Source organism: Lissotriton vulgaris, chromosome 4_1 (assembly GCF_964263255.1).
Source record: "Lissotriton vulgaris chromosome 4_1, aLisVul1.2, whole genome shotgun sequence".
NCBI classification, from domain to species: domain Eukaryota; kingdom Metazoa; phylum Chordata; class Amphibia; order Caudata; family Salamandridae; genus Lissotriton; species Lissotriton vulgaris.
The window spans coordinates 1,495,692,676-1,495,717,181 of NC_141691.1; the positions used below are offsets into that span (position 1 = coordinate 1,495,692,676).

A 24,506-nucleotide genomic window follows, 5' to 3' on the forward strand; every position below is an offset into this window, starting at 1 on the left:
TGAAGAGAGCACAATATTTGCAACTTAAAAATGGTTGTAGTGTGCAGAAAGCTACAATGCAGAGTTTGAAAACATTAACTACCATTCCAATAAGGAATCATTTAATACATCACCTTTGGTGCATGTCAATATTTTAAAAATAAAATAAAGGCAAATCAAAGTAAAACTACTGAAAGAAAAATAATTAGGGACCCCACTCATAAAAGAATGTAACAAATGTGCATGCAAGATCTATTAAATTGCATAGGTGCAGAATTAGGACTTTCAGAAATTCATAAGCGTTTACATAAGTTGGCCTGGAAACCTACAACAGTTCCATGTTCGTAAACACACTCTTTACAAACATATAATGTATTACCTTTTTCAGGGTGCAGAGGGGGTTAGAGAGGACTTTATGGTGCCGTTAAACAATGTATGTTGCACGCATGCACACATTTGCACTGCAATCCAGGTCTAGAAAAAACAACTCTTTTTGCTAGTGAATACTTTTATAGGTACAAATACAATCTTTGTGTGTCTAAGCCAAACGTACATGTATTGATAGCTTACATTTTGACTCTGGAACTAGATTGCCTACAAATTCTTGCCAAACTATGGAAGTCTACATATTGGATACGGATATAGTGCTTGGCATATGATCACATTTCTAGCAAACCAGGGAACCAAGCTAGAGTGAGATGAAGGGAACTGTCCACAAATTACAATGTGAATAGTGTCAGACAGGGGCAGTCTCCTTGATCCTCAGTTGGTAACTGAGGCACTGGACTGGAAGTAGAATCTAAGTTTATTTACAGTAACATTTTGTGAAAATGAGTGCATGTTTACAAATATAATTGTCAGGGTGGTCCACTAGTCTCTTCCTCTGACTAGAAAGAGAGCATTGATACAATTAGGGCAGTGAACTTCAATATAATGAAAGTGCTGATATATTCAGAGGCTTACCATGATCGTGAGCAGAGCTCACTCAAACAGAGACTGAATATTCAAATATTTTACATAAAAACCTAGTGTGTTGAGAGTCCTGTACAATCAGAAAGGTGGCATGAACAGAGCAAAGTAAGAATATAAATAGTGATGTAAAATGTTATGCTTATACTAACATCACCCTTGCTTGTGTTTTAAGAATTCTTATTGGCATACTCCTATGTTCTTCCCTAACTTCACTCATTCCCTTTTTTCCCCTCCCGTCCCCCCTCCATTCGCTCTCTCATTCTCCCCTACCATAACTCACTTCGCAGGCATTTAGATTGACCTGTTGTGATGATGATCCCATAACCGTTGTTGGGGATTAAAACGACGTTGACAACTACATCTTAACTCCAACTTTTGATTGATGTGGAGTGCAAGATGTTCTTTTATCGTGACTATTGTAATCCATGTATCACTTAAAAGTCACCCTACTAATACATGCCTGAGGTCAGGAAATCTTTTGATTTCCAGAACCCCTTTACGTTTTGCTCACTATATGTTACTGTATGTTTTTTCGTGTTTATTGAAAAAGTAAATAAATGTAATCCGTTCCATTGGGACAATAGTACACCAAACGCTGATTGCAGTTTTGTGGATATGTTCTTATATTTCCCATGACCGGGACCGCTGTCTCTAATAATGTAGTAAAATGAGCCCTGACATAATCAGAAAGGTTGCTATCCAAACTCTTATATGAGAATGCAGTCATAAATTGAAACCTCATTGTTTGGTACCAAATGGGACAAGTAGATTTTTTTTAAAGGACAAGTAGATTTCTGAAACATTTTGTCCTTCGGACAAGAAGATATTTTATAAAATTCCACACCCCTGTACATATATAATCAACAACTTCAGTGTTCTCAAAGGTGACCACAACGCAGTCCCCTTGTAGGTTTTTTCTGTTGCCTCCCACCCACGGAGTTCTCTCCACCATTAGGATGTTGCTAGGTATGTTAGGCGGAAGGGGGTGGTTTTTGGACAACCAGTGGCATACTTTATTTTTGAGAGCCTGGTAAGATTCTACCTCTGATGGAGAAATTTCATTGACGCCGGTGAGGATGACTACGTATGGACAGGCATCGGGAGGGAGATGGATATTTCTGTGAGCAGCTGCCTTTGGTCTTGGGGCTGCATCAAGATTGGAAATCTGTGGGGTGGGTTCGTTAGATGTAACTTGCGAGGTTGGATTGGATTTGGTTACATTCGAAACTTGTCCTGTTTCGAGAGGCTTTGCTTTAATACCACCCTGTTTTGGAGTGTTGCTAGCTTTCTTAGGCACGTTGTTTTTAGACACAGGTACGCCAATACCATTCAAAGATGACTTAATGGCTGTATTAGCTGTGTTGGCGACCTGGGGTGTCTTAGAGTTCGAAGTAAAACTAGGAGCACTAATATCCTTATGTATGTTCATTAGGATGGTTTCCAGGCAGCGTAATCTAGCCTCTATGGGTTCAAGCAAGACTTTTAGCATGTTAAGAATATTATTATTGTCCATACTTAATCTGCTCCCCTCCTGAGGTAGTTTAGCAACTTCCCCACTCAGCTCCAGGATTTCCTCCAGACTATGGTCAATAATTGTATCGTCTGGAAGACTCAGAGGTAGGCCGTTCTTATTCGGGATCAACCCCCCTATGTCATTGGGAGAGGCTACTAAGTTGTTGTTCATAGTGACAGTGTCAGAAGTAACATTATGATGAGTAGGAGCAGTGTGGGCTTTCTTCCCCTTGTTAGTGACTGATTTGGTGACCTTCTGTTTTTGTTTAGGGATTGCCCCTTCTTTTAAACCCCTTTCATTGATGTCAGTTACCTTGGCAGGGGGGTTTGGCTCAGTTTGGTGAGTTCCACTATCTATCAAGAGGTTAAGATTGGGGGAGGCTTCCAGATCCAGTTGTAAATTAGTACCCTCAAGGTCTCCGTTGACCCTGGTACTATGTACAATGGCATGAGTGTTTGAGCGAGAGTCTGTTAGGCGTCTGTGCCTGGGCGATGAGACCCAAAGAAGATCTCTTGGCCAAGGCTAGATCTTGGGATACTCTCCTATCCATTAAAATTATTCCCTCGTCGATTAGTGCATGGGTACGGGTGATGAAATCATCCAGAGTCCCAGTGAGTTTTTTTGCTCCAGCTGCAGCCATGCTTCTGGTTTCCCGACAGTTCATAGCAAGCCTATACTGAATACAAGTAATCTAGGAGCTTTAAACTATGTGGTATGTCACGTATACTTAATGCTAAACACTGAGAAGCATCTATTAACCCTCTGTATATTAATAGAGCATTTACACACCAGTTAATTACTATTTTTATTGGGAGACTTAGGGGAACACAGAGTAGCAGAGCAAGTGTTATTACCGATTGACTTTCTATGCATTTCTGCCTTCCAAATGTAAGAAAATGTGTAAAAAAGTCATTTTGAAAAATGCCCTCTAATTCACAAATTCGGAGATATGCAAATAACCACTGCTTCTAAACTCCATATTTTGTGCCCATTTCAGAAATACATAGGTTTCCTTGATACCTATATTGTACCAAATGAATTGCTGTATACCCAGTACACAATGACTAACCACTGAAAGGTGCAGCTCAGTTATTGGCTGTGGGTACCTCGTGTTCTTGGTGAACCTTCAAGTCCTACATATCCCCGTACCCAGAAGGGTTTAGCGGACGTAACCGTATATTGGTTTAAAAAAATCTGCTATACTTCGAAGAAGTTACAGGTGAAAACAGACACAAATGGATGTCCTTCCCACTCAATTTCAAATAAAATTATTTTAACTGTTAGTTTCTATAGGAAAACCTTAAAGAATCTACACAAATGACGTCTTGCTGAATTCAGAGTTTTGTCTACATTTAAGAAATGTATAGCTTTCCAAAAGCCATTATTGGTTTCACACCCATTTTTACCACTAACTGGAAGGAGGATGAAAGCACAAAAAATAGGACAAATAGGCTATGTCCACGTTAAAAGACTGTGTAGAAAATGTTTTGTTTCTGACTAAAGTCTGCCTTTCCCTGAAAGCTGGGAAGATGGCGATTTTTGTGCCGCAAACGCTTCATTGATGCCATTTGCAGGGTGAAAAAACAGACGGTTTCTTTTGCAGCATTTTTCCCCTCCCCCCCCTCCCCAAAAAATCCCATATTTGTATTTTTTTTTTTTCACAACCAATTTTATTGAGCAAAGTAGACAATAAAATCGTGGCACCCCACAGAGCGGAGACCACCACCAACAGTGAAGACACAATGTATCAGACGTATAGCAAATGTTCAATCAGGCACCGAAAATAGGCTCAATAGGAATAAAACCCCAACCCACCCTACCCCTCCAACTCCCCAAACTCCCCAGGTCCCAGAACCACCCCCCATCCCCCGTCCCCCACGCACGTGTACATGAAGCAGCAAATAAAGGTTGTAGGTGCAGTGTGACTGGCGTGTCGCAGAATCAGGCCAACAATGTCCGTACAATCAAATGTCCTCTTCCCGTTCCGCTGGGGGATCCAGCGTTAGTCCTCTGTAGTCGGCCCACCGCTTCCAGATTTTGTAGTGCTTGCGCGGGCAGCCCCTCGCCTCAAAGATCGGTTTCTCAAGTCCCATGTAATAGTCCAATCCAGCTTTCCACACAGACAAGGGGGGGCCCTCACTCCCTTCCACGCCCGGGCCAAATCCCGTTTGGCAACGACAAGCCCCAAAAGCAGCAGGTGGCGTTTATAGATGTTCCCACCAATGCCCTCCATAATATGCAGCAACCCCAGTCGGTGAGTGCGGGGAAGATCCCAACCCAGGACTTCGGATAAACAGCTCCACACACCTCTCCAAAAGCCAGACAATCGACCACACGACCACACAGTATGCAACAGGGATCCAGGCACAGCTCCACAGCGCAGGCATTCCGGGGATTCAATCAACCCAGCTTTCCACAAGCGTTCACGGGTGTAATAGGCCCTGTGCAGGTATTTGAATTGGATAAGCCGGAGTCGTACAGCGATAGCGGTCCCGCGCGGGGATTCTAGGTCCTCCCTCCAATCGTCCTCATCCAGGGGGCCTACATCCACTTCCCATGCCGCCCGAAGAGGGAGTAGGGTAGAGGAACAGTGAGTGACCAGTGTCTGATAAATACGGGATACCTTTTTATCCCCCAAATCCCCCATAAAGACTTTCGCCTCGACCGGGCTAAACTCAGGAAGAGAGTCCAGATGGGCAATGCTCGGGGTGAGGGCGTGGCGCAGTTGTAAATAGCGGAAGAACTGGGACTGAGGCATTTGGAACTCCGTGCGAAGTTCCTGAAAAGATTTAAGGGTAGTGCCGGACATGACCTGGCCCAGCAGCGAGATACCAATTGCCTCCCATTCCTCAAACCCGGTCAGGGCCGAAAGCTCCGGGAGTAGGCCATTATGCCATAGCGGCGTCTCCGCCGTCAGTTTGCCCCACCAACCCATGCGGCGTAGGGCCTGTCTCCATACCGCAAAGACCACTCTTGTGACCGACGGCAGGGCACGTCGCAAGCGGGCTGAGTATAAAATGGTGTGGAGCGTGTTATCGCCCATAAGCGATCGCTCCAATGCATAGGCCGGGTCTCCCCTGTCGCTATACCACCACTCGTTAAGGACAAGTAGTTGAGAAGCCTGGTAGTAAGATAAGAGATCAGAGGTGGCTAGGCCCCTGCAATAAGTAGACAGGAAGCATGTCTTCAACGCCACTCTGGCCGCACCACCAGCCCACAGAAAACAGCCTAGCGCCGAATTAACCTGGCGAAACCACTGCGGGCCGATAGGGATGGGGAAGTTTTGTAGCTGGTACAACAGGCGTGGGAGCGCCACCATTTTAAAGATGGACGACCTCCCAAAGATAGTGAGAGGCATCCTGGACCATGTTTTAATATCGGCCTGGACCCGTTCCCACACTGGCAGAATACTGCGGTCCCAAGCGACGGCGCGCGACTCCGAGAGAAAGACGCCGAGGTACTTCAGCCCATCCGTCGCCACGCACAGTCCTGCCGCCCAGGGGTCCACCACAACCCCGCCACCTAGCACCCACAGGGTGGACTTGTGGAGATTGAGCCGAAGGCCGGAGACCTCGCCAAATACGCGCATGACCTCTAAAACCCGGGGTCCTGAGCGCTGCAAGTCCGTGAGGAAAAAGAGGATATCGTCCGCATATAGTGCAATTCTATCCACCAGTTCCCCACTCCACACAAACCCGCGTATCTGTGCATCAGCACGCACCCGAGATGCCAGGGGCTCCATCGCCTGAGCAAACAGGTACGGGGACAGTGGGCAACCTTGTCGGGTCCCCCGACCAATCCGAAAGCGCCCGGACGTGACACCAGCCACCCGGACCGAGGCCGTGACATTGGTGTATAGCAACTTCAGGTACGAAAGGAACACCGGGCCCAGGTTAAGGCGGGGCAAGAGTGCGAACAGGTATGCCTAGCTTACAGAGTCAAAGGCCCTGTCTATATCCGCCAGTAGGAGTGCTGCCTGTTCGTCCCGGGCCCCCATGGCATCCACCGCCGCCTGTGCCCGCCGGATGTTATGGCGAGTGGCTCTACGGGGCATGAACCCGGCCTGGTCGGGGTGGACCAGGTCCGTAATATAGGGAAGAAGGCGGTTCGCCAGGGCCTTCGCCAAGATTTTGGCCTCTATGTTCAATAGCGAAATGGGCCGGTACGAGTCGTGTCTGTCAGGGGCCCTGCCCGGCTTCAGAAACACCACGATCTCGGCGTGGCACCAATCCGGCGGTAGCTCCCCCCGAACCCGCGCTGCCTCAAGCGCACCTCTGTACTGAGACCCCAGCTGGAGGTGGAACTGCTTGTAAAACTCGCACCGGTAGCCGCTCGGTCCCGGCGCCTTCCCAGTATTGAGCTGCCCCAGCGCCTCTCCGAGTTCCTCAGCAAAGAGCGGAGCGTCCAGTGCAGTTCTGGTGTCATCTGAGACGGCCTGTGGCGACAGACCATCTAGGAATGCGGATACCTCCTCCGCCTCCAGGGAATCTCGAGGGGCATATTGTGTCTCAAAATAGTGGGCAAAGCTAGCCGCGAGGCGGGCCGGGTCTGTCACCACCGAGCCATCCTCCGCCGTGAGGCCCGGTAACGTGAGCGGTTGGAAAGTTGCCTGACACAGCCTTTGGAGCATCGTGCAGGACTTGTCACCCCATTGATAAATCCTGCTGCGTGTGGCAAGCCACGCTTGTCTGGCCTCGTCATGTAGGACTGAGGCATAGGATTGCTGCGCCTGCAGGAGCAGCCGTATCACAGCCTCATCACCCCCCTCTCGGCCACGCTGTTCCAAGGTCTCCACCCGAGCGGCCGCGGCGGTAATAGCCTCACGGTGCTTCCGGCGGGCGGCTGCACACCAAGCGATGTCTATCCCCCGTATTGTGGGCTTCAGCGCCTCCCATACCACTACCGCGTCAGTGTCGCCCACGAGGTTATCGCGCCAATAATTATCAATCGCCTCGCGCAAGTGATGAACATAGTCGGGTTGCTGTAAATGCCATGAGGACATCCGCCAACGGAACGGCTGCCATTTCGTGGGAAGGTCTATGGTAGCCACAACGGGGGGGAATGATCGGACAGACCCCTGGGCAGGATAGCAGCGTCACTCACACGACTCAAACAGGCACCAGGCATAAAGATATAATCGAGTCTCGAAAAGGAGCCATGCACAGCCGACACATACGTGAACTCGCGTGCAGCCGGATGGAGATAGCGCCACACATCCACCCAGCCCAAACTGTCTACTGTCGCTCGCAGCTTAGTATGCGGGGCAGGGGGAGAAGGATCCACAGCCACTGGCAATCGCCTCTGGCGGTCCGAGCCCACATCCATAACCTCATTCCAATCACCCCCAACCACCGTCAACACATCTGGGATTTCATCCCATATCACAAATATTCTCTCCGATAGGGCCCACTGCAAAGGGGGGGGGGGCATAAACACTACCAAAAACCACAGGTTCAGTACCCATCCTTCCCTTGATAAAGACAAAGCGACCCGGAGGGTCCACCCACTGCTTTTCATGAACATAGGCCACCCTGCGATGAACCAAGATGGCCGCCCCTCTCGATCCTCTCGTAAAGCCGGCATGGTAGACCTGCTGAAAGCCAAACCTCTGAAGGCTAAGGACCTTGGAGCCCAACATATGCGTTTCTTGGAGCAACAGCACATCCACTACTTCCCTTTTCCCCCAGCGCAACACTGCTCCACGTTTGATTTTATCTAGCATCCCCGTCACATTCCATGTTACAACACGTATGGACTTATTGGGAAGCATAGCAGTTCGATCAACCATTATCTAGGTAGTCTCCCCCACCTGGCCCCCTGCGCCACCCCAACACACCCCACCACTCACTCAATCCAGCAGCAATATACACGTGCGGTTTCACCCACCCATCCCCAGGCCCCCCATCCCCATCCCTGTCCTGACCCCCCCCAACAACATACCAACGCTTCCCATATCCCCATCCCAACACCCCCCACCCCTATACCTCATAGAACACTGAAGTATCTGTCGCGGCATGGATAGACCCGGATCCAGAACCGAGGACCCAGGGCCAGCCATACCAAAGGATCCCAACATCCCGTTCTCTACACACACACACCCCCCCCCCCGACAACTCCCACAACTCGTGAGGGTCAAAGGCCCTTTGGAAGTCGCCTCCCGAGCCCCTACAGCGTCACCACATATAGCCACAAAGAGTCTCAAAAGTAGGCAGCCTGGCATCAACGGTTCCCCCACACAAACAGCCCCACGAAATGATCCATTACAAAGTAGGGCAACACATTACCAGGAAAGACCAGGGCCCAGGCCCCGACAGGGTTCAACTGCCAGTATCTGAGTGTTCAGAGTCCATTGTTCCACTGGTCTGTGTCGCACTGGCAGAGGCTGATCTCTTGCGTGATCTGGACCTCCGATGTCGTCTTTTTCGGGTTTGGCGGTTCGTCCGCTCCTGCGATGATCCCCTTGACCCGCCCGGATCCAGCCCCGGCTGGGCATGCGGCCTAATCCTCACTGCTTCGTCCGTCCACTGAAAGACCTCCTGAGGTGAATCAAAGAAATGTGTCCGGGACTGGTACCCCACCCGTAGGCGAGCCGGGTACAGCAGAGAGTACTGGAGCTTCAGGCCCCGCAACTTGGCTTTGGCGGATACAAACGACTGTCTTTGCTGTTGCACAAGCCTAGTATAATCAGGAAAGATCATGATGGTGTGATTTTCATAAGAAAGTGGGCCTTTGATCCTTGCCTCCCGCAGTATGACATCGCGGTCATGGTAATTTAGAAGTCTTGCAATGACAGGCCGAGGACGCTCACCCTTCGGCGGCCGCTGTGTCAGGGCCCTGTGTGCACGCTCGATCACAAAACAAGAAGACCGGGCCCCCGGCGGGAGCCAGCCCTCCAGCCATTGGGACAAAAACTGCTCCATATTGTCCTTCTCACACCTCTCCGGAAAACCTATAAAGCGAAGGTTGTTCCTGCGTGCGCGCCCTTCGGCATCTTCCACTCGGGATGCGAGAGTCTTTTGGACACGCTCCATCTCCGCCATTTTCTGCTTCAGCGTGCCAATGTCCGTCTCCGCCACCGAGATTCTGGATTCTGTCTCCGTGATCCGCTCCACTGCATTGCGAAGGTCCTGGCGCAGTAGTGTAACGTCTGCACCCACAGCCCCAATCTTAGCGTCGAGCATGTCCCGGGACTGGGTGATGGCCACCAAGAGTGCTGCGTTGTCCGGCCCTGTTCCGCCGCCACCGCCGGGCGCTCCAGATCCACCACTAGGCCCTGTAAATTTGTCGATAGGACCCTGCTTAGGCGGGCCTCCGCCACCACCTCTGGTCATGGCCGCTTGCAGTCCCAGCCGCACCACTCCCTGGGCGGTCGTCTCTGGTACCGTCTCCGGAGTCCTCCACCCGGCCTCGAGATCAGGGCGAACACCGTCTGCAGCGGCCCCCAGGGAATCCCCAAGAGCAGACCCACAGCGTCGGGCACCGGAGGCTCCGAGCCCTGGGCTAGGGCACAGCTGCTAGTGTCTCTGGAAGAAGAGCATCAACCAATGCGCCCAGGTCTAGGCCGGTCTCAGGGTCGCGAAACTCGAGGCCCCGGTCTCACAAGGGCGGGACAGGCCTCCACCACGCCGTGCCGTCTAGGAAGGTTCCCCAAAGCACGGCGCCAGATCGTAGGGCACCTCTGTTGTTCGTCGGCTCTCGGGACTGCAACTGACGGGCGGGAACCCACCCAGCCGATGCGATCTCCGGCAGTCCGCCACCGACCACCACCCGGCCTCCTGAAAATCGAGGTCCCGGCTTCACCGCCAACCACCAGGCCGCACTCAGTCGCCGGCGTCTCCGGACCCCAGGAAAGTTGGAACTGCGGGGTCAGCACACCGGAAAGGTTAAGGCACCTCTAGGAACAGATGCCACTCACGTGGTATCGTCAGCGGGCTCGGTAGCCAGGATAAATAAGCAAATTATGTCCGGGCCGGCGGGAGCTCTACAAGGCTGCGACCGCCATCTTCGCCCTCCAAGCCACGCCCCCCCCATATTTGTATTTTGGCTAATTTCTTGGTCCCCTCCAGGGAAATCAACAAACCCTGGGTATCTTTAGAATCCTCAGGATGTTGGAAGAAAAGGAAGCAAATTCAGCATGGATACCATATGTGGAAAAAGTGTACAGGGGCCTAAGTGCAAACTAACCCAAATAGACAAAAAATGCTTAGCACGGAAGAGGGGGGGGGGGGAGGCAAAGTAGCGAAGGAGTCAGCTTCCAAGCATTGAGTACATTTTGTACCACATACTTGGGACTAATAGGCAAGTTAAACATACCAATTAGGAATATGCCATTTTAACCATGATAACATGTGGAGGACAAGCACTTTACCACTGGTTAGCAGGGATAAAATGCACAGAGTTCTAAACCCAGCAGAAATATAGGGTCAAGCAGAAGGTGAAAAATCGAGTGACCATGCAGAAAAGACCAAGAGCTAATGTAGAATAATCAAACTGTTGATAGGCTTCCCTGCTCAGGCGGTAGAACATGGACAAGTTGCTGCCTTTGTAGAGGCACTTGTTTGTTTTATGTCCCTCTTAACCTAATTGTGCACCTCTGAACCTACCTCTGTCCCTCTGAACATACCAGTAATCCTCTATCAACATCTTCCCTAGCAACTAACCCTGTACATGGGGCACCCTTCTCCTCATGTGCTGGCTCCACCTATGAGGTGACTAACCCTAGCTTGCTCACAACTGGTACATACCAGTAGGCAAACAGTACCATCATTATCAACAAGGTGATGAGGCCCATTTTTCCCTCCAAGTCAGACTTCTGACCCCCAACCGGGGCAAGCTCTACCCAAGTAGCGAGCAATCAACTGAGGCCACCGACCGCTATCAGTGTCAGGAGCTAGGTCCCTGGTTTTCTACTCTCAGGGGTTGCAATCTGTATAGCAGTGGTCTGGAGAACACTTAAAAAGTGTGGTAATCTGGGCGCAATGAAACCATTTCATCAACCACTTGATGGGTTGTTTACTGTGTGTTTCACTTAAAATGGGGTAGTCTAACCTACATTGCTTCACTGGTTAGGTGATTTTGTGGCATGACTTTGACATTTGAGCACCAGCATATGTTATATTAGCTCTGGTAATAAGAATGTATCTTTGCTGTTTCTTATAACAGTGGTGGAGCTGGATTCTGTTTCAGGAATATTGACATTAATTCAGTTGGTCAGTGCATACATAACTTTTGGGCACTATGCAAAACATCACAGCACTGTCATTTTTAGGTCGAGCCTGGGCAGCGCATGCTGTATTCGAGTATGGACCCATATTTTTGATTGGCTTGTGTCATTGTCTTTTGTAAATGCTGGCTTCTGATTCGCTAATAGGCTTGTTAGTACCTCCTTAGTACCGCCTTGTCTTTCTTTGTAACCTCCCATGAGGACTGCCCCTTTTACTTCTGTTACATGGTATTTCTTATTTTGTCTGAAAGCACTATTTTCTTTAACGAGTTTCTCCTACAGCAGGCACCACATGCTTTCCTGCAACATTCAGCGTGCCATGCGTGCTTTCACTTTCAAAGCAGACCAGGACAATGGCGGCCACTTCTTTTAAATGAAATAGGTCTCGCATTTACAAGAGTTTGTGCTATTGACATTGTGAAGACAATACCTTTTATTTATGGGTTAATAATCAAAACAGATAAATAAAAGGCATTGTCATTTACAATGCCAATGGCTTAAACTCTCGCAAATATGAGATGCATTGCTTTGCAAATACTTGTTTCTTTTGGTTCCTGGAGATCCGTATAAAAAATGGAGCAAGTAGAAAAATATTTTCACACTTTATGCAATGGTGTGTGGGACAAGCATTTCGACACAGAGGTAAACCTTGTCTGGGTCCTAAGGGAGCAAATTAATTTGTTAACTTGCCAAAATTAGATTCTGATGAGACTACGAATTTAGTGAGTACGAAATTTGTCTGTTGAAGCCAAACACTTTCTGCTGAAAGTATGCACTATGGGAAACATAATTTACCAGGCAGTGCCTTTACAATGCACTCTTGAACAACAATTGTGCTTTTACCATGCAACCCTTTAGCACGCAGGTCGTTACAATGACTTGCTTTATGGAACAGTGTTGGACTGGTGTTGGATTTTAAGTCAACACCTTCCCTAACGATACACAGACTGGAGTTGGAATAGTAAATTATACAATTCCAAAGTCCAGTGCTTCTGTAAGGCAAGTCGCTGTAACTAAGTGCATGCTAAAGGAACATGTTGTAATGACACAGTTGTTGTTCAGACTGCGTTGTTAAGGTATGGTTTAGGTATGTGTTGTTCTGTCATACAACCATTCACTATACTTAAAAAGGTACCTCTTTAAAGTCCGCAAACAGATGGGGAGATGGATGAAGAACATGTGACCAGGTTTAAGATGCTGGTTTCAAAATGAAAGTTTGGACTGGCACTCAAGGAGAGGATTAGAGACAAATTAAAATTAAGATGTAGTAGAGAAAAAGTGTGTCAGGAGTAGTGGTTAATAATCTATTCCTCTCTGAACAAGGAACTATTAACGGCAAAGAAAGTGTTACATTTGTGTGCGCGCACTGATGAAACTAGACACAAGAAGAAGATCAACGAGGTTGGAGTAACAAGTGCTGAAAGTGGTCAAACTGGACAGAAAGCAATAATGATGGACATCATAAATGTAAAAGTAGGCAAGTCTGTTAACAATTACAAGGCTGTGTGCTACTTGTACAGTGAGAAAGAACAGGTGGCAAATCTGCAAGGGTTTCCAGCTGTAGGTGCCTCCTGCAAACTCTGCAAGAAAAAAGGGCATGGAGCTAAATGGTGCATGAGGAAGAAGTTAAACAAGGATGTGATTGAACGATTGTACTACATGTGTACACAGACACCTAAAAACCCAAGGATATTGTAGAACTGAATGAACTCGATGTAGAGAAGTTGTTTTACTTCTGGACATTGCTGACATTGATACCTTAGGATTAGGGCTCCCGATTTTATGGTATTTATTTTTTGACAGTTCCATCTGTATAAAGCCATATTTATTTTTTGCTCACTTTTTCTTTATTTATCCATTTTTATTTTGTGTTTTCTGTATAAATGAAGCTGCAATGGGTATTCTTCCACATTTGTTTAACTGATAAAATGTATACTCCCATTTAAATGTCCAAAAGGTTTCAGCAGTACACAGCCCAATAGCGTTATCTGAAAACACTTGCATGTAGAATAGCATAAATAACGAATAGTCAAACAAATTCAAGGTGGTAATTGCCTTAGATTCAAGGAGGCATTGATGGAGCAAGGATTCGCACATTAAGCGACTTGCTTGTATCAAGAACCTCAAATAACTTTAATAGACTAAATCAACCTGTTTGTCTTACTAATATTGCACATTTTACACTACACGGGGTGTCCCAGAGACGCTTTTCTATGTGTTTTCTAAAACGTAATACGCTTGCCTCTAAAATGGCCGCTGCTTTGCAGGAATTTAGTCTGCGCATGCGTCGGTCATACCCATGTGATGTGACGCACTCGCAGTTCTGGTGGGAATTTGTTGGTCATGCGATGGCTGCTTTATGTTCTCACATGCTCCGAGCTTGCATAGCCGCTTTTGCAAAGCTGTTTTGTTCTGCACTTACCCTAATGCAATAGTTATTTTAAAGTAAGGGATATAGTATAGCCATTTCCTGGTATACAGTGTAATCTTTTATTCTGTGTTTCTAAATTGTTTTCGCTTGCTTTTCATGTATCGTATTCTTTGGGCCTGGGAGGCGCTTGTTACTCAATTTTTGAAGCCCGTATGGTACCAGTCACGTGATGGGGGAAAAGAAAGCCATGCAGCAGTGGAACCCAGCCAACTGGCAGCCTCGCCCAAGATGCTCCTGTAACCCAGCAGGACGAAGCTGAACTGTACCTCAGATCGCAACAATTGTATTAAACTGCTGTATACCCCATTGTCCTCTGTAAAACATATGCCATGGGAAACTAGAATGTAAGGGGTGGGTACAAAAATGAATATTAAGTCTGAGAAAGTCTAAAATGTTGGTGGTTTGATGACTTAACCTCCTCCTTTTTCCAATCAGAACTTGGGTATTCTTTCACTTGCAACATTGGGGGGTGTTACACTGACCCGAAAAACAGTATAACTAGCCTAGCAAGAGAAATTGTCCGACTTGTCCGAATAGCTGACCTGTTACTGACCCAACGCACTCTATAGGTGACTGATACAGAGAGCTGCGGAGCACTCTGTCCGAACTTCCACAGACCCACTCGGGGTTTTGGAAACGTTAAGTGCTGGCGAAGCACTATGCTGGGAAATTCGAGAACCCAATCGGGGTTATTGGCAGATTCCTTGCAGAGAGGGAGGAGCGCAGGCGTTGCAACCGAAGCTGCGGGTGTTGGTCGTAACCTTTGATGAACCCGGTCCTGATCCAAATCCTGGGGTTATCCTGTCCTGACTGTCCCTTAGCTGTACCTGCTCGCCTACTGGCAAACTAAGTCCTTGAGGGTCCTTTCCCGTCTTTCCAAACTGACCCGTGGCCATGGTTAGTCTTCAACCTATCCTAGGTAAATATAAACCAGTGTGGTTGTTCGTTTTTTTAAAATTCCTTCCTAACGTCTGGAAAAAAGCATAATTGCCTACGTTCCTTTTCTCCCCTATCTTTCTATAAATGAGATTTTTCATGCATTATTGTCTATTAGCATGTTCCACTTTTCTATCTACCTTTAGTCAAATACTGATTTGTTTGCATATATAGTTTATGTTCCATTCTTACCCTCCCTATAGTTATAAGTACATCTGGATAAAGCAAATAGCCTAAGTTTTGTTTCCACTGAACCGTTAGTGAATTTCAAAAGTTTACTTTGATTAGTAGGTTCCCTTTCTTTACCCGCCTTTAGTAAAGTTGTGAAAGTCTGTTAATCTGAAATAGCGTGTTCCTTATTTCTCCTTCCCTTTATTTTTCCGATTTCTAAATGATTCTTACCCTCATTCATAGCTATACGATATTTCTAATTCTAGTTATAGACAGTTTGATCTGTGTCAATCTTTGGCTCATGGCATATGATGATGATGATGATGATTAGATAAAGGTTTTGAAAACTTCTTGAGTCTGTGGTCATTATAAAGAGTACAAACAAAATTAAACTGTATATTGTATGGTATTGTCTACTTACTCCACAGCTAGCTCCTTGATCCATTGTGATCTTAGGTACCTGTTTCGAGGATTGGTAAGTCAGGTACACGGAAATAGAAAAGAAGTGAGGCTGAATTGCTGATAATAGTGTGTAGGTTACCTGATTAAAGTACAGTGGAAATATTATTTTTATGGGCCCAAGTGTGCACTATTTGGTAAGAAAATTAGTCGGGTGACCTGCGCGCTCTATCAGTAATTTTCTGGTAGCAGTAGTATGGTTAAGGACTAGTTAAGATAGGTAGATAGGTTACTTGTTGATAACTGTGCAAAATAAAGTTGCTGCTAAAATGTTATTGCTGCTAAAAGTATCGATCGAATGAAAAATTGTTATGAAATGTTTTTGATATATTTTGATGAAATGCTGTGATATTGATTTATGTATTAACAACTCGTTAGTGATTGTTATATGTTGTCTGGAATCCCCGGGGGCAGAATAAGCGGGTGGTGAGGAGAATCCACCTCGCGGTGAGGTCAGTGGCTCGAGGAAAATTAGTGCATGGTTAGGCAGAACTGGAAGCACTAATTAGGGCTTTCTGTATGAATAGTTGAATAAATAATAGGAACGAGTTCGCTAACGAAACTTCAATTGTGATATAACCTAGTAAGGGTCACACGGCAGGAGTAGTAGGAGTAGTAGGTTCGTCGGAGCTTGAGTGATAGCAAAAGAGTTCGCTAGTGAAACATTAGACTTAGTATATATCCCAGAAAGAGTGGATAAGTAGCAGGTTCTCTAATGCTTGAATGAAGGATAGGCATTCGAGATCTATCCGCAGTATATGAAAAGTAGACAGAAGAAGTTTACTTGCAGTGAAACAAATCTTTCCTTTTTAGACACTCTAGTACAGTGGCGAATGTTATACGTTGTAAATTAAATAGAGCGCTTGCACTTTAAGAAAGAGTGTGTCCGTTACCTTGTAAAGGAGGGAGTCAGTTGCGGAGCTGCTCTGACGTCACTCTGTGCCGTGCTGGTATTGGTCGAAACCGCAGGTGTGTAACGGAGCTGGTATTGTAAAGGGAGGGGTGAGCGCTGGAGCGTGAGACCGCATCTCACGGAAAGGCCGCGCTCCCATTGGTCGAAACTATTTGCAACCACAGTGTTGATTGGTTGTTAAAAATTAAAAGACGCACTAGCATTGGAAGAATATAGTAAACAGGAGTACGTAATTCACGCACGAACTAGGTTTACAAAGTATATGTGGTATCCAGAATTTTTACCTGATCCGAAATACTTAAGTTTTGCTAAAGAAAAGATGTTAAAAGGCAGACCTTATAATATGTACGGAAGCAAGAGAAAGAGGACTTTTGTAGACAAAGTAAAGAATTATTTCAAGAAGGATAAACCCATCAAAACTAGAGAGGGTATAATCATTCTACCACCTAATACTCTCGCATCATTTATGTTATTTGACAAAGGGTATCATACCTGTGTATGGTTGGAAAATTGGGTGGAATATACCAAAGAGGACGGAATTTTAGCATTTCCTTTAGACGGTACCTTTAATGGTAGAATTTGTTTAATTTGAGGACTTGAATGAATGATTTACATCCCAGACCCAGATTAACGCAATATGAGGCTTTAGAAGAATGGGAGATTGAGGCCTTTGAGCGAGATAGACCTAGAATTGGCAAAGGAATAAGCAAATGGTATCCGAAAATGCATGGAGAAGCAAAAGAGAAAAAGATGAAGCAGTGGAGACAGAACATGATGATAGAAGGACTGTTCCCAGTATTAACTGTAGACGAACCTGTGGGAGGAAAAAAGACTGAGAAAACTAGACACCTAATGACTACTAGTGATTCTGAGGATGAATACCTGGAGGATTTATTAATGAAAAATCCACCACCATATAATGAGGAATCTAGGTCCCGGAGTATGGAAAACCCATTCTTTAGGCCTCCCTGTAATGAGGGGTCGAGTACGTCCGAACTGACTGTTCCATATTATAGGCCATCCTGTGGTGTGGTGAGGGACCAAGTATGACAAATCCGACTGCACCGAATTAGTACCCTCCATTGATTCCACAAGTAGTACATGAAACCACCATGGAAAAGGTCTTACAGGACCGAGAAAGAGAGGCTATAATTAAACAGAGAACTGAACTCATCCAGAAGATATCCCAGTTAAACACAAGTCCTGAAGCTTTGACAATTCCAGTAACTATTGGCCAGGTTGTTCCTCTTTACAGGGATAAACAGGCTAATCCAAAGACTCCAGTTATTACTCCAGCTGTGGTGCAGCCAAGAAGAGAGCCCTTAATAGTTGATGATCAGGCAAGTGAATGCGAGTCTGTAATTTCCCTAATGGATTTGCCCATAAGGGAACCAGAAGGTAATTCACAGAGAAAGAACACTCAGATTGGTGCAAGAGAAGTCCAGATAGAGTCATCTTCAGGTACTAGAAGTGCCACAGTAGTGACTCCGGAAGAAATAGATTGATGGACCCGAGAATTAGAGAAAATAAATCCTCAGCCAAAACCATTAGATATTTACAAATTAAGAATAGAATTGGAAGAACTAACGGCTGGGAACGTGGGACTAGACAGGCTGAACACCCTTAGTGAGGAAGAGTTACTATTCATTTGCAGGTGCAGAATGAGGGACCACGAAAGACACAGCAACAGGTAAAACAGAATCAGTTGCCTCGTGCACCTAGGCCAAACTATAGGAGCAAAGCACAACAGAGAGAGGAAGCAGAGGTTTGGGAAGGAAGGGAGGATAAAAAGGCAGCAACTTCGCAATTTTTGTTGAATGACACATTCCTCTGTGATGAATCTTTCTGACGGTGCCTGAGGGGGGAGGACGAGGAGTGCGTGCTTGGCGCCTCCTTGCCGGTGGAGCAGTCAGGGCCATACATTGAAGGAAAGGTTGAAGGAAATGACGTCACCTTTCTGATGGACACTGGTGCTACCCGTTCTACTGTGAGAACAGCAGACGTTCCAAACCTACCCCTCTCGGGAGAAGCGATCCAAGTAGTGGGCGTTTCTAATCAATTAATTAGTACCCCAGTTACAGAACCCATGGAGATTAAAATAGGGAATTTCAAAGAAATGCATAGATTCTTTGTCTGTGACTCAAGTCCTGTGAACTTACTAGGACGAGATTTGCTGTGCAAAATGAACTGTACCATCTTTTGCACACCACAAGGCATTGAAATTCAGACCCCAGATGAAGACGGAATTTACAAATTAATGTTAATAAGACCTGACTCAGAAATCAAAAGACTGACAATAAAAGACTTACCTGAAGAACTCCAACAGACAGTGAAACCAGAGGTATGGGATTTTACTGGGAAAAATATAGGATTAATGGCAAATGTTGACCCAATTAAAATTTCCATAAAAGAAGATGCAGTTTACCCGAATACTAAACAGTATAAAATGAGTGCAGAAGTGAAAGCAGGGGTTGCTATTGAAATAAAAAGGTTGTTGGAAGCAGGTATCATACTAGAGGTAATGAGCAGTCCTTGTAATTCGCCCATAATTGGAATAAAGAAACAGAGTGGTAAGTACAGGGTAGTGCAGTACCTGCGCAAGGTAAATAAAATTTTCGTTCCTTGCTGTCCTATTGTGCCAAACCCTGCAGTGACCTTGTACCAAATACCATGGAATGCTGGATGGTTCACGGTCATTGATTTGTGCCATGCATTCTTTTCAATCCCATTGCATCCAGACAGCACATTTCTTTTCTCATTTGAATTCGACAGTCATGTTTGCGTCTGGAATCGTGTCCCTCAAGGGTACACAGAGAGTCCTTCGATTTTCAATCAGATTCTGAAGAAGTGCCTTGAATCCTTGGTTTTACCTAGAGAATCAGTCCTGGTCCAATACATAGACAACCTCTTGGTGGCGTCTTAAAGTCGGAAAGACTGTGTTGTTGACACCATTGCCTTACTGAACCATTTAGGTGAAGGAGGACATAAAGTATCACCAGACAAATTACAGTTCTGCACCTCCTCAGTGAAATATCTGGGACACCAGATAGAGAGAGTTATCAGGAAGGTTACCACAGAAAGGATTAGAATATTTCGAAACATGGAAATACCAAATACTCAGAAGGAAATCAGAATGTTTCTTGGAGTTGTAGGATATTGTAGACAGTGGATTGTGGGATTTCCAGTCCTAGCCAGACCATTAATAAAAATGACAAAGAAAGGAGCAAAAGACCCAGTAGAGTGGGATGATGAAAGCATGTCAGCTTTTACAAAGTTACGAGAATGTCTGTGTACAGCTCCTGCATTAGGAATGCCTGATTACTCGAAAGAGTTTGCACTGTTTTGTGACACACGAGACAATTGTGCACTTTCAGTCCTAGCACAAATGCATGGTTTGACTAGACACCCAGTGGCATATTTTTCCGCTACTTTGGATCCAGTGGCAGCTGGATTACCTGGATGCCTGAAAGCAGTAGCTGCAACTTGCATGAGTCTTGAAAAGAGCGAATCCATCATTATGGGACATCCTGTAACTGTGTATGTTCCACATGCAGTTGTAATCTTACTGACCAGAACTAAAACCCAGTATCTCACACCCAGTTGGCTGACTAAGTATAAGAGAATTCTAGTAGGTGCAGCAAATGTAACCATTTCCCAATGTAATATTTTGAATCCAGCTACCCTATTACCAAATTCACTCATGGCAGAGGTAAAGGGAGAGGTCGGGCATGATTGCCTTGACCTGACTGAGTTTAGTACAAAACGAAATGCCCCTGACTGTTGAAGATTTTGAGCTGTTTGTAGATGGCTCATGTCTGAGATGGAGGCCTAAGCGCTGCCTATGCTGTGTGTACATTAGACGGTCCAGTAGAAGCATCCTATTTGTATGGAGTTAAGTCTGCACAAGTATCCGAATTGGTTGCATTGGCAAGAGCCTGTAAATTTGGGAAAAGCAAGAGAATAACCATATACACTGATAGCCAGTATGGTTATGGGGTTGTGCATGACTTTGGCCAATTGTGGCTGCAAAGAGAGTTTCTGACTTCTTCAGGTACTCCTATCAGAAATGGAAATATTGTGCAAGGATTACTGGAAGCAATCCAGCTACCAAAAGAATTGGCAGCGGTCAAGTGTGCTGCTCACAAATCTGGAAATGACAATGTGACAGCAGGTAATCGATATGCTGACCAACTGGCCCAACATTGTGCAAAACATAAAATATCAATCAATATCAAATTGGGAGTAAGTGGAAACAGCTGCCAACTTATGGTGTTTGAAGATGTACAAACATGGGAAGAACTGAGAGAACTGCAGAATGCAGCAGGACCAAAGGAAAAGAGAAGGTGGAAAAAATGTGGTTGTCAGCGAAGGAATGAGGATGGTGTCATTGTTTACACTGATGATATGCCTGTGTTGCCAGACAGCTTGCTTGCTCGTATGGCTAGATTGATACATGGAGATACACATTTAGGAAGAGATGCAATGGTCCGTGTCTTTAGACTGACATGGTTCAATTCGAAATTCAGAAACATAGCAGAGGCACTCTGCCAGAGGTGTTTGATATGTCAGCAATTCAATCCTGGAAAGAAAACAGTGGTAGCAGAGGATGGTAAAGAAGTCAAATTCAGAACAGCAATGAGTGTAAAAACCGCTCCATTAACACAGTTGTAACCAAAGCAAATCGAGGCGGGTCAGACTGACGCCAGAGCTTTGGCTATCCACCTATGACAATTCCATACACATTCATCTAAATGGAAAGCATTCAGGCAGTGTTTATCTTTAAAAGCTAGAAACTAACTTGCCATCACAGACGTATGCCGAACACCTTTGCACTAAAGCCCAGTAATACGAAGAGAGGACCTTTAGCAATGTGGTGGACATAAGTTTTTTTTTATATTTATTTTTTATTCTGTTTATTCAACAATTTGCTCAGATACATTACACTAATTATGTACAGTCAGTTAAACACAGGTTTAAACACCCACTGTTGTCTCCCTACCCATGCCCGTGGAATTGCAAAGGACCACTGATGCCTAGTATTGCAACCTGTGGTCTATCTGAGTGGGCCCAAAAGCAGTCCACGCATCATGTTGAGGATAGAATAGATTCTCCAGAATGTCTCCTGTAGCCTTCCCACCGACCCCAGACTTTTGTCCACTTCCCTGGGGACATAAGTTTATTTGTTGTGTTATATTTATTGTTAATTATTGTTATATGTATTCATTTATAAAGCGCTTGGTAACTAAAAGTGCATCACGTCGCTGAGGAGATTCTATACAGGGCTTAAGGAGTGAGATAGAGAAGGCATAATATCAACGAGGCGAGTGGCAACATAACTCGTCACAGCAGTTACACAATAGCTGCTTTCAGCAGCGTTTGCCCTTTTGGCATGATTTCAACCTCGCCAATATGCAACAGGCTTTTCGGTGCGCAAGGTGTAAGTGGTCCTGGTGGCTCTCAAACTACATTTTCACTGTCTCAATTACATGAATCAATGCGGAAAAAATGTTTTGTTGCGTTTTCGCAGTTATCTTGTCTCTTATGTAGCTGTAAAGTTGATCTTACCGACACCTCTGTTCTATTGTGGGAGCCCGGAAGGACCGGTTCTGGTAATGCTTTGCCGCAAAACACCAACATGGTGAGGACTGGGCTGTTGGCCTATTATGGACACGGCGTGCACAAAGATCTATATTGCCCATGCATTACATTACAATGTCTCTTTAACTTACACGGTTACAGGTACCTGCTACCAAAATGGCCCCCGCGTCAGTACGGACGGGTTTTTGTCAAATTTCTGATACAAGATGGACCTTTGGGACACAGACAGTAAAAACTTGAGACAAAGACGGTGTAGAACACCGGCAGCAAACCCTCAAGACAGCGCTAACGACAGCCACAGACAAAACAAATACAAGCGGAGATGGCGCTGCATTACAAACACTGAGCTAAGGGCAGGGCTTAGAAGAAAGCACATTACACAAGTCTGGAGCGCAGCCAGGTGGAAGCTGTCTGGCAGCACCGCCGTCCGCCTGCTGAGGCCCATAACTCCACAACACAGGCTCCGCATCCCACCTCCATGCATACAATATCCTAAAACGCAGCTTCTCTCCCGGCAGGGTTCAGCAATTCCAATTCACCTGTACTAAGCGACAATGTGTAAAACTGCGATAGCCAGACAGTTACGTTGCCAACGAAAGCTCGGCTAAGGGTCGGAACACAATCAAAGGACAGCTGTCCTGCTCTAGGAAAGAGAGGAAACTGCAGTCCCATCCCTCCCCCGCCGAAAAAAAATATTGGATGACAACATTGTAGTTACCTTTTCCCTGGATTGATTGCCTGGCAGCTCCACGTTACCTGTAACTCCGGCGAGGCGTAAGCATGTAGGCCATGACCGTGGACTGGGCTCCGACACCGGCACCCCCTGTACCTCAGCTCTCACGAACAAGATGAAAAACATAACCCTGGGGGGGGGAGGCGGGCGCCGCCACTGTGTTTACAAGACTCGGCCAATGGCCGCGCGGCGTCACCAGGGAGAAGGGGCGGGACATGAAGTACGCACTTCCGGCAGCTGAGCGCTTGTCAACATTGGGACGACTTCACCCCTCCTTGTCTGCAAAGAAAGGCTGGCTGCCGGCGCGTGGGCCCTTGTTTTGAAGGCACCGGAAGTTCTGTTTCACACGTTGTCAGACGCATCGACATACATAATAGTTAATGTATAGCTACATTAGGTATGGCAGTAAAGGAGTTCCACTTTTCTTATAATACGATAGGAAGTAACAACGCTTTCACTAACAACAACAATCTCGCGTCCGATACTGCCAATGTTTATGCGCATGTCTTTAATCCCTTAAGTGCATTGCCAATGAATTTCTTAATTCCACGAGTGACTAGTTAAGCCAGTCCCTTTTTAAAATTTAGAATTATGGGATTTATAGTTTTACTTAGCCCAGCATAAAATCAGGAGTACCAGTCTCAGAGTTCTAATTAAAAGTAAGGGACTGGCCTAGTCTGGGAACATTGACAGCGATCTAAGTAAGCGTTGAGGCTTTTCCTCTATAGTGAGGTTGGTAAAGTGATGTTTATGAAAATGCATAATTCCATTACAGGGTGTGGTCAGCCTAATCAATTCTAGAGTTCGAAAAAGTGTGTTTATTTTATCATGAATAATGTAGGCCTCCATTTCAAAATGGTTGTTGCAGTCAGCATCCATCTTCCTTGTCAGCTCCTGTCCTATCCTCACCACTCACTCAGCACACAATTGTTAACTTGTGAATGATTTTTGAAACACGTTATCAACCTTCATTCTTTTGCTGCGTTAGCGTATATGGAATGCTTTCCCAAGGTCTCACCTATTGGGACCTTTATTTTCTTGATATCTTAACTTTGACTTATAGCTGAATCTGCACTAAGGCTGTCACAGGAGCACTGGGGATGGAAAATATGAGTCAGTGGGACAATACTGATAAATGGAATTTTAAACAATCTTTCTTCCTTTTACCTCAATAGGGGAATTACAGGTCCTTTACACGTTCACGCCGAATGTATAAGTCAAATTGTATTTAATCTGTAAAATGAGCATTACCCAAACAGTGTTGAATTAGCTCTCCCCTCATCTTTAGAACTGCGTCACTATCAGTCTGTTCTCTTCTTTATGACTTGTTTACAGGACTGAATTATTTACTGTTCTGCTATTTTGCATATTACATTTTATTCTGCACTACGTTTTTAAATGACAAATGACTGCCTAAAGCATTGCCATTTATTTTGCTTTCTGTAATGCGAAAAATAGAGAATATTTTAATAAATAAAATGACACCAAAATCAGCAGAACTAGAATTATGAGTTATTAAAGTTTACGGTAAAAATAGTGCCAAAAAGGTACAAAGCGCCAACTACGGGTATATGATCA

The 24,506-nt window shown here is 45.7% G+C and overlaps 1 protein-coding gene across 6 annotated transcripts in view; it reads right to left on the minus strand.

Annotated features, from left to right (window-relative positions):
- PCMTD1 (protein-L-isoaspartate (D-aspartate) O-methyltransferase domain containing 1) overlaps positions 1 to 23,135 on the minus strand; it is a 507,689-nt gene extending 484,554 nt beyond the window's left edge. For 3 of the 6 annotated variants that reach the window (XM_086965740.1, XM_086965741.1, XM_086965739.1), the window contains exon 1: positions 22,952 to 23,100. The gene's annotated coding sequence lies outside the window, so the exon portion shown is untranslated. Of the gene's footprint in view, positions 1 to 22,913 lie in introns of all 6 variants that reach the window. The other 3 variants (XM_086965738.1, XM_086965737.1, XM_086965742.1) reach the window with 3 other exon arrangements.
- Between the last annotated feature and the right edge of the window lie 1,371 nt (positions 23,136 to 24,506).